The sequence below is a fragment of the Schistocerca gregaria genome, chromosome 4 (assembly GCF_023897955.1).
Source record: "Schistocerca gregaria isolate iqSchGreg1 chromosome 4, iqSchGreg1.2, whole genome shotgun sequence".
NCBI classification, from domain to species: Eukaryota; Metazoa; Arthropoda; class Insecta; order Orthoptera; family Acrididae; genus Schistocerca; species Schistocerca gregaria.
Genome location: NC_064923.1, coordinates 570,771,519 through 570,787,732, shown reverse-complemented (window position 1 = coordinate 570,787,732; position 16,214 = coordinate 570,771,519). Strand labels below are relative to the sequence as shown.

The following is a 16,214-nucleotide window of genomic DNA, read 5'->3' as shown; positions in this document are numbered from 1 at the left end:
GTGCAGGTGCGACCATCTCATCCCCCACGTCGTCGTTTCGACGCTTCTCCCATTACAGTCCCGTAGTCGCTTTCATTTCACTTTCCGTTTTACTGTCGCGGTTTACGCGTTACAGGAACGACACGAACCGTATCGACAGTCTATTTTGCATTTCATTGTTTTCACAAAACCAATCCAGGGAAATGAAACGACAATGGGCGCCTGCCGGGCAGGCGGAAAGCACTATGAGTCTATGGGCGCACACAGAAACTACGAAGACCGTATTCTGTGCACGTTTACCGATCGCGTCGCCAGTGATGGAAAAACTCACTGAACGCAAAAAAATATTGTAGACACTCCAGTTTATAAACTATCTGCGGTTTTCCTAATTACGAATCGCGGTTTGGCATGTAGGGGACAAATTATTGGCCAGCGTTAATACTATATATTCTTCATACTCAGTACAGCCGTAGTGTGAAGAAACGTAAGCTCAGCGATTGGCCATCTGCCACAGAACACATCCATCAAGTGATAAGCCACAGAAAATAGGCCCTTATTATGTATATTAGTTGTTATCCAACCATGATATTGTTGCAGTTGGCCTCTCATGGCCGTCAGCGGAAATGTGCAGTGACATTACAGTAAACAAAAGCCACACCAGTTTTGTCGACTGTCGTACACACTGTGGATCTACGAATTGATTCGTGAGCAAGTTGGCTGGTCATTAGAACAGTAGAGCACATTCCGAACGACTTTAAGCGCACAGGAGAACACACCGGCATACCAAAGCGCCCTCCCTCTAGGTCCAATAATATTGTGATCGACTAATAAAGGGTGTTCATATGTTAACTTTACAACTTAAGACTTTAATACCTTTAAAACTATACTAGATATTAACAAATGGTTTTCAACATGTTGTAAGGTAGCTCATAAAGTATTGTTTCGTCACTCAAACATATCAATGCGTGCACTCTTAGTGGTATGGATAATGTCTAGTCGGAGTTCATTTGTCTCCATGTACGATTGAAGATCTCCACCGTGACATCTTCAAATGTATTGTCAACGCGTGCCTACAAGTACTTTACATCTCTAACCCTGGTTTGATACACCAGATTGTCTACAAAATGGACTGGATGCTCTGGTCCAAGTGAGTCAATCATTGACTGGACGGTTATGTTTGGCTACCTGGAGACCATTTTCAGGCATTTGTAAACTCCATTTTCGCAATCAACTATGTTATGTCAGCGGGCCACAATTGTTTGTGTTTGCTTTGTCCAGACAGATCGACCGACATGAATCCCATCGAACATTTATGGGACATAATCGTGTGAGGTTAGTCTTTGCACAATATACTGCACTACTAGCAAGACTTTCGCGATTATAGACAGCTGCAGAGGCACCAAAGCTCAATATTTCTTAAGGGGACTGCCAAAGGCTTGATGATTCCATGCCACGTCAAGTTGTTGCACTAACCCGGGCAAAAGGATGTTTGAGACGATAATACGGGATATACCGTAATTTTCGTCATCTCAGTGTATAAGATGTCGAGCGAACAAGACTGTAGATAAATGGCTCAGCTCTCCTTCAGTGCACAACATCTGGGTGAATGCGTGTGATTTGATGTAGAGCAGGTTGCGTAATCCTCAGTTCAGTAACATAACATGAATGCTAGGAAGTATATGAGAGGTAGTGTGGGTATTCTCCATAAGTAATCAGTTGATTTGCACATGCCCAGTTTTATGTGCTGTGGATCTGGAGAAAAGTTAAAAAACTGTCTTACTTGTATTGACAATAGAATTATTAATATAGTGGATGAGGTCTGCAGGAAATATTATTTACTGTATGCTGCAATGAAATGGGATAAATCTACCAGACGTCCTTGACATTGGCAGAGAATAGTAGGTAAAAGCAGTTGCTAACTAGTCTAAGAGGAGCAGCAGTGATTTTTTTTTTTCAACTTAGCTTTGTCCTTAACGTGCATTAACATAGGGTAATTTCCATAGTTACCAGATTGGATTAGTATTCATCATAATTTATTATTATACTTCAAAGAAATATGCTGCAGTGACTGCTTCTGCCTGCAAAGTCTTCTTCCTGATGAGGTTTACAAAATATCATGTGTGAGTGAGTGAATGAATGAATAAAGGCCAGATTTGCCTATTGCTCTAGAAAACACGTTCAAGGTCTACGTTAAAGTCCTGACGTTCTTTGGATGTGGCGTGGTAGGATTTCACATGATTCAATTTTTCATCATTTTTTTTAATATGCTGTTAGTTAATCAATGGTGACATTGCTTCTGATGAGGAAATAAATTCTGTACCTTCCATCGCTCCTCCCCCTTGCTAATTTGATTTGTATTTACCTTTAGCCTTGATTTCCACTTCCTACAAGGAGTAAATCACACAATACCGAGAACATGATGCTGTGGTGTATCGAGAGTTTGTAACAATGGAAAATTGTACTGAAATGCAAGAGGATCTGCAGCGAATTGACCCATGGTGCAGGGAATGGCAATTGAATCTCAATGTAGAAAAGTGAAATGTGCTGCCAATACATAGAAAGATAGATCCCTTATCATTTAGCTACAAAATAGCAGGTCAGCAACTGGAAGCAGTTAATTCCATAAATTATCTGGGAGTACGCATTAGGAGTGATTTAAAATGGAATGATCATATAAAGTTGATCGTCGATGGGGCGGATGCCAGACTGAGGTTCATTGGAAGAATACTACGAAAATGCAATCCAAAAACAAAGGAAGTAGGTTACAGTACGCTTGTTCGCCCACTGCTTGAATACTGCTCAGCAGTGTGGGATCCGTACCAGATAGGGTTGATACAAGAGATAGAGAAGATCCAATGGGGAGCAGCACGCTTCATTACCGGATCATTTAGTAATTGCAAAATCATTACGGAGATGATAGATAAACTTCAGTGGAAGACTCTGCAGGAGAGATGCTCAGTAGCTAGGTACGGGCTTTTGTTAAAGTTTCGAGAACATACCTTCACCGAAGAGTCAAGCAGTATATTGCTCCCTCCTACGTATATCACACGAAGAGACCATGAGGATAAAATCAGAGAGATTAGAGCCCACACAGAAGCAAACCGACAATCCTTCTTTCCACGAACAATACGGGACTGGAATAGAAGGGAGAACTGATAGAGGGACTCAGGGTACCCTCCGCCACACACCGTCAGGTGGCTTGCGGAGTATGGATGTAGATGTAGATGTAGATGTAGATGAACATTCGTTTACAGTTATAAAGCGCTTTCACAGGAGAGCAGCCAGCAATGGCTATCTCTTGCCACGAGAGAGAGCTTATTCTGAAGCATATATGACAATTCACACACAGAAAAGGATGTTGGCTGCAGGCCATCAATTGGCCTCCTCCTAACCAATACACGGGCATCAACGGCAGCGAGGCAGAATCGGCTTTCATCAGAGAACACAACAGACCTCCACTCCACTCTCCAGTAAGCTCTAGCTGGACACCACTACAGCTGCAAACTGTGGTGGTTAGGGGTCAGTGGAACGCACACTACAGGGTGTCTGGCTCGGAGCTGTCCTTGAAGTAACCGATTTGTAACAGTTTATTGTGGTCACTGTGACAAGGTGGGTCCACACTACTCGTGCTCGCCACACTTGTGCTCGTCATACTTGTCTGTCGGGAGACTTGTCAAACTTGTCTGACTTGCGCTCGTGCTGGTTCTTCTTGGTCCACACTACTCCAGTTGCTTGCCAGGCTTTGGCTCGTAAGGATCCGTACCGTACTCGCAGTCGTGACCAGTGCCAGTTTCCTAATTTAAAAATGAACCAAGTGGTTATAGCAAGTGCCAGCTTCCTTGTGATGCGCCTTTTAGCTAAGGAAGAGGATAGAAGGAGGCGCTACAAAGTCCCAAGAAAACGCAGGTTTTCAGAAGCAGAAAAAGATATAGTGGGAGTGTTTCGATGGATGACTTGGATGTTGAAAACATACATTTCAAGACATTTTGCCGGATCTCCGCATCAGATTTTTGAATACCTGATAAATTTGGTAGGACCGAAAATATCAAAGGCTGACAGCAAATTTCGGAAAACTATACCACTTGCTGAGCAGTTGGCACTTTCGCTCAGATACCTAGCAACTGGCGATTCCTACACCAGCTTCAGTTTTTTATTTAAAGTCTCCAAGCAAGTGATATAAAACATTGTTCCTGTAGTAAGTGCAGCTCTTGTCAGCTTGAAGGAGTTTGTAAAGGTAAGTTAATAAATTATGCAAATTTTGTTATTAATGCACTTTTATTCATCAGATAATAAGCAAAAGAAATAAAAACATTTAGATTTAAAGAATGAGAAACAATTAAACGCAAAGATTATTACTGTTAATTATTAGAAATCAAGCAGATCCAGAAAATGTGGAGAGCCTTGTTCGGTGTTGTCAGAAGTAGAAGTAGACGTCTGTTGGAAGTTGCTTTGCATCTTTGCATTCTTTTTTTTAACAAAAGCAGGTGATCTGTTGTCCATGGACCGTAGAACGTTCGCTATGTACTCTCCATAGGCGCCACACTCGTCTCCAGTTTTAGATAAAGCAGTTTGTAGTGCATTATACGCCTCTCCTATACGAAGATCGTCGGTCCTTTTTCTCTGATTTTTTAATGTGAAACAAATACCTTCGTGCGTTTGTTTGGTGTGGGTGGTAGTTTGTTGCCCTGCGTTGTTTGATGATCGACATCTTGACTACTAATTTCTTCGTTTGTATCCATGCCCGCAAACCTATGTTCTTCCAAATCCTCCTTGAATTCCTCCTAAAACAAAGTAACGACAAAAGATTGATATAAACAATAGCAAAGCAAGTAAATTAAAAAAATAAAAGAATGGATGTAGGAATAGGGAGATACACGATAATAATCGTAAAAAATTGGTAACAATGTCAACTTGATAAGTGAAATGCAGAATATTTGTTATAATGATTACTACCTATTATTACGCAAAATTACTGATTTTAATTATTGTTAATGTTCATAATTATTAGAATGTCCATTATTGTCTATGCATTTAATAATTATTTATATTACCCCCCGGTGTAGACAACATCGCATTAGAACTACTGACGGCCTTGGGAGAGCCAGTCATGACAAAACTCTACCAGCTGGTGAGCAAGATGTATGAGACAGGCGAAATACCCTCAGACTTCAAGAAGAATATAATAATTCCCATCCCAAAGAAAGCAGGTGTTGACAGATGTGAAAATTACCGAACTATCAGTTTAATAAGTCACAGCTGCAAAATACTAATGCGAATTATTTACAGACGAATGGAAAAACTGGTAGATACGGCCCTTGGGGAGGATCAGTTTGGATTTCGTAGAAATGTAGGAACACGTGAGGCAATACTGACCTTACGACTTATCTTAGAAGAAAGATTAAGAAAAGGCAAACCTACGTTTCTAGCATTTGTAGACTTAGAGAAAGCTTTTGACAATGTTGACTGGAATACTCTCTTTCAAATTCTAAAGGTGGCAGGGGTAAAATACAGGGAGCGAAAGACTATTTACAATTTATACAGAAACCAGATGGCAGTCATAAGAGTCGAGGGGCATGAAAGGGATGCAAAGGTTGGGAAAGGAGTGAGACAGGGTTGTAGCCTCTCCCCGATGTTATTCAATCTGTATATTGAGCAAGCTGTAAAGGAAACAAAAGAAAAATTTGGAGTAGGTAATAAAATTCATGGAGAAGAAGTAAAAACTTTGAGGTTTGCCGATGACATTGTAATTCTTTCAGAGAGGGCAAAGGACTTGGAAGAGCAGTTGAACGGAATGGACAGTGTCTTGAAAGGAGGATATAAGATGAACATCAACAAAAGTAAAACGAGGATAATGGAATGTAGTCAAATTAAATCGGGTGATGCTGAGGGAATTAGATTACGAAATGAGACGCTTAAAGTAGTAAAGGAGTTTTGCTATTTGGGGAGCAAAATAACTGATGATGGTCGAAGTAGAGAGGATATAAAATGTAGACTGGCAATGGCAAGGAAAGCGTTTCTGAAGAAGAGAAATTAGTTAACACCGAATATAGATTTATGTATCAGAAAGTCGTTTCTGAAAGTATTTGATTGGAGTGTAGCCATGTATGGAAGTGAAACATGGACGATAACTAGTCTGGACAAGAAGAGAATAGAAGCTTTCGAAATGTGGTGCTACAGAAGAATACTGAAGATAAGGTGGATAGATCACGTAACTAATGAGGAGGTATTGAATAGGATTGGGGAGAAGAGAAGTTTGTGGCACAACTTGACTAGAAGAAGGGATCGGTTGGTAGGACATGTTTTGAGGCATCAAGGGATCACCAATTTAGCATTGGAGGGCAGCGTGGAGGGTAAAAATCGTAGAGGGAGACCGAGAGATGACTACACTAAGCAGATTCAGAAGGATGTAGGTTGCAGTAGGTACTGGGAGATGAAGCAGCTTGCACAGGATAGAGTAGCATGGAGAGCTGCATCAAACCAGTCTCAGGACTGAAGACAACAACAACAACAACAGGAGTTATTAGTTTCTATTTACTTTTTTACAGATGCCACAGACACAACAAGAGTGGTTACTTGTAGCAAAGGAGCATGAGAGAAAATGGAACTTTCCTCATTGCCTCGGTGCGATGGATGGCAAACATTGCGGAATCCAAAGCCTAGTTAATTCTGGAAGCGATTTTTTTCATTTATAAGACTTTTTCAATATTGTTCTTTTTTGGTCCAGTGGATGCTGACTATTGGTTTTTGTATGCTGATGTCGGCTACCAAGGTCGAATTTCAGGCGGTGGTGTTTTTCGAAACACATCTTTTTAAAGAATATGAGTAATGGTACCATCGTTTTTCTGGACGATGGTACCCTCCAAGGTAGACAGAAAAAGAGTACCTATGTTATTGCCGCAGACGACGATATCATGAAGCCGTATAGTGGACAACAACCACGGAGGTCAATGAAAAGAATTTCCAACTGCAGACTTTCAAGAACACGGCGGATTGTGGAAAATGCGTTCGGAATACTTCCTTCCGTATTCCGGATACTAAGAAGGCCTGTATTACTACAGCCTGAGAAAGCCCAAAGTGTTATTATGACTTGTATATACCTCCATAATTTCCTGTGAAAAAGTTTTGCTTCCAGACAAATTTATACCTCTCTAGGAGCAGTGGATCATGAGGAGAACGGGCATTTAAATCCAGGAACTTGGAGAAATGAGATCACTCCTGCCACGATTAGCGAAGATTTCACGACGTTCAAAGCAGTCTGCCCAAGACATTAGAGATGAATTCACTGCTTATTTCATTTCCGAAGAATGGAAGATTGCCACGGCAAGTCGATTATCAATAACTTATTAAAGAATTTTCAGCTACTAGCTACGTATGTACTAGTGACTGCCTGACTGCATACATTTCAATTACCTATATATGTAAAGTTTTACCTTTATTAATTCCTATTTTCTTATTTTTATTTTCTCAAACAACATTATATACAAATAAAATACATATAAATATAAATGTGTTTCAATATACTGTGTTAGAAAAATAAAGTTTATTCATTATTATTTATTTATTACTAGCTGAGTACCCAGAGTTACCCAGTATGTATTCCAATTCTGTTACTCCATTTCCTCCTTTCCCCTCTGTGACGTCGGAACTCATTTTGCCATAAACCTTATAATTTTATCACAACAATAACTTTTTTTTAATTTTTAAATTTGAAAACTCTAAGCAACTACTAGGTATATTCCTAATAGAAATGGTAGTAAGCTAAAATAAATATGAAAAAATATCTTAAGAAATTGTGCGATTAATGTTATATAAGGGAATAGCACCAAAAAAATTAAAATTAACAAATGAGCAGGGACCGAAATGTAAACTGAGAAAGATAAAAAGTTAGGTAGCCGAGGAGACAGAACCAAAAAGGGACTGAACCCCCATTAAGTTTGTTAATAGATTGTGTATACACTTCCAAAAATAAATATATTTTACTTACATCTGTGTTGATTGTCTTCCGCGGCTAATATTTGCAGTGCAGAAATTCAAATGCTTTGAAAGCGAACCAGTTTGGAGCGTTCACTTCCTCAACCACAGCACCAGACTTCCCAGGCACAGTCTTCTTCTGACGGACTTTCCTGTAAGTGGCTAATAAGTTGGCAACTTTTTTTAAATTCGTCCACATCCACGCCGAGTTCCGTCGCGATGGAATGCCACGCTTCACTTTCTTTTTTATTTTATTTGATATCGGGAGTTTGTTGCATCCCACAGCACAGGGTATTGTTCATAAGTATTTATGAATTTAGTGACAAAATCGTCGGTCCTCTCCATTTCAAAAGAAAAGCCGATGTCCACAGCACAGAAAAAGAATAATACCAAGACCAAACTGTACGAGTGCAGCGAGCCAACTGGTCAGTGCTTTGTTGCCTTCCACACCACTCGCACAGCTCACCGCGCATCCCTTTGTTGTACCGACAATAGCCGGAGCCAGACAAGCCACGAGGTCGGCCGACTCGCAAGCCTGTTTCGCGGTGAGCTCTTGGAGCCTACCTCCGTCCACGTTACTCGTAAGGCTCGCGAGTCTCACAAGTACACGAGTTACACGAGTAGTGTGGACGCACCTTGATGCCAACTGCTGCTCAGATTGCCTGCTGCAGACGCAGTTCGATGCGCCTCAGTCATACGCCGAACACGACGGTCTTGCCTCTCGGTAAAGCCTGGTGGCCGTCTGCAACCCGGTCTTCTCGCTACCTTACCTTCCCATGACCACCACTTCCAGCAATCATGTATAGTGGCTGCATTCCTGCCAAATCTTTATGCAGTATCGCAGAAGGAACATTCAACGACCGATGAAAAAATGGTTCAAATGGCTCTGAGCACTGTGGGACTTAACTTCTGAGGTCATCAGTCCTCTAGAACTTAGAACTACTTAAACCTAACTAACCTAAGGACATCACACACATCCATGCCAGAGGCAGGATTCGAACCTGCGACCGTAGCGGTCGCGCGGTTCCAGACTGTAGCGCCTAGAACCGCTCGGCCACTCCGGCCGGCAGCGACCGATGACCTCAAGAGTTTGGTCCCTTAGGAGCTTACCACTACCAACGTCCCTCTTCTCGTAACCCTATTACACAACCTCTTAAAACTCAGTGAGGTGTTGATAATGGCGTCGTCGTTGTCTTAAAGACATTCTTCACTAACGTTAACTCATAATGTCCAAACTCAAGGGTACCTAATGTTCACGACCGTTATAACGTGTATTTAAACCAACTCTGATTTGCATCTCATGCGATTGGCGCGAAATTTGAATAGACATCATATTTCAGGTGTAAAAACGCCTATCAACTTTCGGTAATGTCACACAATTCCTTCTTTGTGCTGTGATTTATTCTGTCAGTGTATTTACGTCGTAGTTTTAAGCTATAACATGCGATTAGCTGGCCGATTTAAACTCGATTCTCTGGTTCCATGTGATTCCTGTTAACTCCCGCTCGTTATTGTGAAGCTGATTCTGGGACTTCCGAAGGCCGGTGAGAAACCTTCCAACCCTTGCATTAATTTTCGACATGGCGAAAGCAAAACCCAATGCCACCCGGCGTCACGTTTGTGGTCGCGTTCTGCACGGTCCGTACTTTTACCCGCTTGGCTCCCGTTTTCGTACTGTAAGTGCTCGGCTGTGCGTGGCAGTGCCTGAAACCTTCGTTCCAACTCGCCGAATCCCGTTTCCAGTTATTTTCGGCGCCCGGTGGCGGCATCGTAGCCATTTTCACCGATCCTCCGCTTTCAATAAGGCGCAATATTGGAAGGCGGCTGCGAATGGTACGGAATACGCCATTAAACGCACGGGCGCAATGTTTTCCCTGCCTCACGTTCGCTCTGTTTTCACGACCCGTTTTACTCCGTAAAAGTGTATTACCGAGTTTCCCTTTCTCTCGTGAATCGTGCTGCATCAGGATTATTGGAGGCTCCACTAGGTGATCCAATTGTGAACGGTCTATTAAGAATTACTGCAAATGATACAATATTTAAGTAGCTTATTACCTGTTGTTGCCTGAATGAGTATTTTCCTTAATCTTGTATTCTATACGAAAAGGAATGAAATCTATCTTTTCTGTCGAATCAAACAATCCGTTTCAGGTTAATTGCACACGAGTGTCATCCAATCTAGGATCTTCGGAACTCCATGCACCTGACAGTAATGTCGTTCGTTTTCAATTATTTTTAGATGCCACCGTCTCCAAGCCCTGGCCCCCACCATCCCTCACCCATTCCTAATGCTGCTCGCTGTTTCTCACCTCAACAGTGTGTTTTTCTAGGTAGTGAGTCATGTACATACTAAAGTTGGTTGGCATTGTCCACGCATTCGAGGTTTATGCTTAAATGGCACCACCCTCCCACCTGCATCCATTAAAATAAGCGCTAGGGTCTCTTGCCCTCACGCTAATTATCTCCTGGTACTAATTCATAAACGTAGAATGTTTGATTAAATTTGCTCCATTCATTGAAAAGTACGTATCTCCCACGAAAGAGGGGCTATTTATTTTCTCATGTTTTATTTTCTCCTTTCATCTAATAAATTCAATATTTCTTCTGTTACCCAAGGACTTCTACTAGCCCTCGTCTTTTTACCTACTTGATCCTGTGCTGCCTTCACTACTTCATTACTCAAAGCTACCCATTCTTCCTCTACTGTATTTGTTTCCTCCATTCCTGTCAATTGTTCCCTTATGCTCTCCATGAAACTCTGTACAACCTCTGGTTTAGTTAGTTTATCCAGATCCCATCTTTTTAAATTCCTACCGTTTTGCAGTTTCTTCAGTTTTAGTCTACAGTTCATAACCAATAGACTGTGGTCAGAGTCCACATCCGCCCCTGGAAATGTCTTACAATTTAAAACCTGGTTCCCAAATCTCTGTCTTACCATTATATAATCTATCTGATACCTTTTAGTATCTCCAGGCTTCTTCCATGTATACAAGCTTCTTTTATAAGAATTGAACCAAGTGCTAGCTATGATTAAATTATGCTATGTGCAAAGTTCTACCAAGCGGCTTCGTCTTTCATTTCTTAGGTCCAATCTATATTCACCTACTACGCTTCCTTCTCTTCCTTTTCCTACTATCGAGTTCCAGTCATTCATGACTATTAAATTTTCGTCTCCCTTCACTATCTGAATAAGTTCTTTTATCTCATAATACATTTGATCAATCTCTTCGTCATCTGCAGAGCTAGTTGGCATATAAACTTGTACTACTGTAGTAAGCGTGGGCTTCGTATCTATCTTGGCGACAATAATGCGTTCACTATGCTGTTTGTACTAGCTTACCCGCATTCCTATTTTCCTATTCATTATTAAACCTACTCCTGCATTACCCCTATTTGACTTTGTATTTATAACCCTGTATTAACCTGACCAGAAGTCTTGTACCTTCTGCCACCGAACTTCACTAATTCCCACTATATCTAACTTTAAGCTATCCGTTTCGTTTTTTAAATTTTCTAACCTACCTGCCCGATTAAGGGATCTGACATTCCACGCTCCGATTCGTAGGACGCCAGTTTTCTTTCTCCTGATAACGACATCCTTTTGAGTAGTCCCCGCCCGGAGATCCGAATTGGGGACTATTTTACCTCCGGAATATTTTACACAAGAGGACGCCATCATCATTTAATCATACAGTAAAGCTGCATGCTCTTGGGAAAAATTACGGCTGTAGTTTCCCCTTGCTTTCAGCCGTTCGCAGTACCACAACAGCAAGGCCGTTTTGGTTATTGTTACAAGGCCAGATCAGTCAATCATCCAGACTGTTGCCCCTGCAACTACTGAAAAGGCTGCTGCCCCTCTTTAGGAACCACACGTTTGCCTGGCCTCTCAACAGATACCCCACCGTTGTGGTTGCATCTACGGTACGGCCATCTGTATCGCTGAGGCACGCAAGCCTCCCCACGAACGGCAAGGTCCAGGGTTCATGGGGGGGATGTTTCTAATATCTAACTGTATTCTTGCAGGTGGCTTCACCTGCATACGCAAATGTCACATATGTTCCACGCTTATGTCTGTTTCACATATTGAAGTAGTCATATTAGTCCCGTACTCAGAGAAAGAGCTTGGGCGAACTGGTGCAGGAATCCTGCATCGTGGATCATGGCAAGTCGCTATTCGATGCAGTTTACCATTGCCTTTCTTCGACCTGTTGTGCAGTATCAATTGCCTAGCTGTGATGTCTGGATAACTGTGATGAGTGGTTGTACAGTGTAGTGTTCTTTGTGTCGTAATGGATGAAGGGAAGGGAGAGGATAAAAACGATAAAACCCAGTGCAAGCACATATCTGCGCCTCTCGAAAAACAACAAAGGAAGAGCCGAGCTTAATGTCTACATTCGACAAATGGATCACCTTAAACAGTGTCACATGCCCTAAATGCATGAGGCGTTGCGGAGAGGCTCAGAATGTAATCCAGCACGTTGGCGGTAAGACAGATAATCAGGAGCTTAACGCCACCATTGCCTCTTCCCCTTTGCCAGAAAGGAACAGGCGAAGATGCCAGCAACGTATGGCGAGAACGGTTGGTCACCCACCCAAGTATTGGCCACGCCCAGTGTTGCTTATGTTAAGTGATCTGACGGTAACTGGTATATCCAGTGCGGCAAGGCCGTTGACTAATTTCACATACAGGATGTTAGGGGCATAATGGCAGATATTGTGATCACTGGTACCTTGATATGAACCCACTTCAATGTGTTAGTTGCTTTTTCTTTGTATCTCACTGTCTTTCCCAAACACGTCATATAATTTACTATCTGATGTTTTCTGCACAGTCGTAACCGTATGAAACTATTTTTCAACAGTCACCAAGTCTCTGCAGACAACGGTCGGAACATTCCACTAATCGTTCACTTCTTCGACGATAGAAATCTACTCCTTGGTCACAGAGCCATTCCAGAAGCTCTGAATGTCTTTATCGTTGGAAGATCTCTTCTTCCTCCTCCCCAAGGTGTTCTTTTAAAAAGATTGCCTGGATACTGGCGTGTGCTGTCTATGTTGATCACGTTCCTTCCCGATCGGCTACGGCCAAAAATGTAAGGCCTTGGTCAAATTGTTGCTCCCAGTTCGCTACAACTGGGTGTGAAACTGCATTTAGTTTCACTACAGCTGGATGCGAAATCATATTTAGTACGAACGGCCAGAATTCCACGATAAAACAGTGTGGAATTTAGACCTTTTGCTTACAAGTATCCTGCTGTCCAGGGTAATTTAACTTTGGAGTACGTTTCCAGTTGTGGCGCAATTTCACTCGCGCATTGTGATGTACCTGTCACCCGTAAGTCAGCGGAACTGTATCTACAGGACATCTGGAACATGTACATTCTTCTGGTAAAGTGCCATTCTTGTTACGCAATCGTCTTAGCGTGGGACGATATGTGTGGCTACCTACATCTACATCTACATGATTACTCTGATATTCACAATAAAGTGCCTGGCAGAAGGTTCAATGAACCACCTTCAAGCTGTCTCTCTACCGTTCCACTTTCGAACGTGAAAAACGAGCACTTAAATTTTTCTGTGCGAGCCCTGATTTCTCTTCTTTTGTCCTGATGATCATTTCTCCCTATGCAGGTGAGTGCCAACAGAATGTTTTCGCAATCGGAGGAGAAAACAGGTGATTGAAATTGCATGAAAAGATCCCGTCGCAACGAAAAACGTCTTTGTTTTAATGATTGCCATTCCAATTCACGTATCATGTCTGTGACACTATCTCCTCTATTTCGCGATAATACAAAACGAGCTGCCCTTCTTTGTACTTTTTCGATGTCATCCGTCAGCTCCACCTGATGCGGATCCCACACCACACAGCAATACTCCAGAATAGGGTGGACAAGCATGGTGTAAGCAGTCTCTTTAGTAGACCTGTTGCACCTTCTAAGTGTTCTGTCAATGAATCGCAGTCTTTGGTTTGCTCCACCCACAATATTATATGTGTGATCGTTCCAATTTAGGTTATTTGTAGTTGTAATACCTAAGTATTTAACTGAATCTACAGCCTTCAGATTTGTGTGACTTATCGCCTAATGGAAATTTAGCTGATTTATTTCAGTACTCATGTGAATAACTTCACACTTTTCTTTATTCAGGGTCAATTGCCACTTTTCGCACCATACAGATATCTTATCTAAATCATTTTGCAAGTCGTTTTGATCATCTGATGACTTTACAAGACCGTAAATGACAGCGTCATCTGCAAACAATCTCAGACGGCTACTCAGATTGTCTCCTATGCCGTTAATATCGATCAGGAACAATAGAGGGCCTATAACACTTCCTTGGGGAACGCCGGATGTTACTTCTGTTTTACTCGATGACTTTCCGCCTATTACTACGAACTGTGACCTTTCTGGTAGGAAATCACGAATCCAGTCGCACAACTGAGGCGATACTCCGTAGGCACTCACTTGGGTTCGAAGACGCAGACCAGAGGCTGAATATTGCAGTTCTATTGAATACGTGGAAACCGCAAGTGTTTGGTTGGTTGGTTTGTATGTGTATGTGTATGTGTATGTTAACAGAAATCCAGTGCATAGGAATCTGATTAAAATGTTCCTGTGTAGATAGGAGTCTAAATAGGTTACTGTGAAGTTATCAAATCGCTGATAACCTCGCCGTTTAGCGCCTGTTAGCACCAGACATCAAGATATCAGGTACAAGACAGAGAAAAACCGCGACAACGGAGAAGCGACAGCGGGACATGACGGTGTATCAGACAGTCCCTAGTGAACGCGGCAGCGTCTCCACGTGGGTTTGAGACTGCGGGACCCCAGCTTGTCTCTCGATCGCAGAAATAAAGAAGGTAGTTTACACTTAACGGTAATCGTGACGAACTACACCAGAGGCTGACTAGGTTCTCTGAGTTGCTTGAGCTCTCAGTACAAGACTTTCGCCAGCAAGGCGCTTACCACGAGGTTTGTTGTGATGGACACTTACTACCCACAGGAAGTTAACTGTAAACTGTTCCATCTGATTTAAAGACTCTTGCCTCGCCATGGAAACACCTTACTTTTGTAGTTTACATTACTTTCTACTGCCACACTAAATTGATGCCCCATTTCCACGCCGGCGCTACAGTTTGGAGCCGCGCGACCGCTACGGTCGCAGGTTTGAATCCTGCCTCGGGCATGGATGTGTGTGATCTCCTTAGGTTAGTTAGGTTTCAGTAGTTCTAAGTTCTAGGGATTGATGACCTCAGAAGTTAAGTCCCATAGTGCTCAGAACCATTTGAACCAGCCAATTCCCACACTTTCCCCCAGAAAAAAACTAGGACACATTCATGAGCGAATTCTGAGGGAATTCTACGTATGTGATAGGTTTTCGTTACCGGGCTACTCTCAACCGTACCTTCCAGCCGAGGCACCTTTGCGCTTTTGGCGTCCTTTATAATATAGTGGAAACCTATACGGTGGCCAGCACCATGTTGACCACAGTTGGTAATTCAAAACTGAAGATAATTATACAATTAAAATGATTCCAAAATAGTTGTGCTCCTGAAAAATCTGGTCGATTTTCTGTCTCTGCCTCTCAGGCCTCGGAAAACCACAGAATTCTTCATATAAATTTTCAGTAGTTACCAACAACTTACTCGATATCCAAAACATCACACTTCAGTTTAATGAAGCTGCTTTGAATCTTGACTACACGATTGCATTAAAATGTCCACCACTTCTGGAGAGACACGACAAACACTTTTGTCAAAGTGTAAGTTTTCCCATAACATTAGCCTGTACGACGTCAGCAGATGAAAGATTGCTAAATATGTTCATTGTTTAGTGTATCCCCACACTCAGCACTTACCCTCTGCTCATAATGAGCTGTTGGATGTGCGAGTGGTGTTCAGACTTGCTTCTAGGCGCGCCCTCTGTGCATAAGCACTGCCTGTGAATCTGGCCTGCCCGAGTCCACCCATGATAATAAGCCCACTGTTCTTCTGGCGATGCCCCTGGTCTACATCTCTACGTGGCGAACCATCTCACGAAGTCTGGCGGAGGGTGCTTTTCGTTCCGCTGTCATTTACGATCGATTCCTGTTCCAACGCAAATGGTGCAGACAAATGACAACTCTCGGTAAACTTCCCTATGAATTCAAATTTCTCTAATCTTTTCCACAGAGGTGATCTCGTGATATGTGCGCAGGAGGAGAAAATATGCTACCCGACTCTTCTTGGAATGTGTACTATCGAAATTTTGTCGATAAACCTGTCT

The 16,214-nt window shown here is 42.3% G+C and overlaps 1 pseudogene; it reads right to left on the bottom strand.

Moving 5' to 3' along the window:
* Positions 1–4,344: 4,344 nt before the first annotated feature.
* On the bottom strand, positions 4,345–8,295 carry LOC126267819 (uncharacterized; annotated as a pseudogene).
* Positions 8,296–16,214: the final 7,919 nt, after the last annotated feature.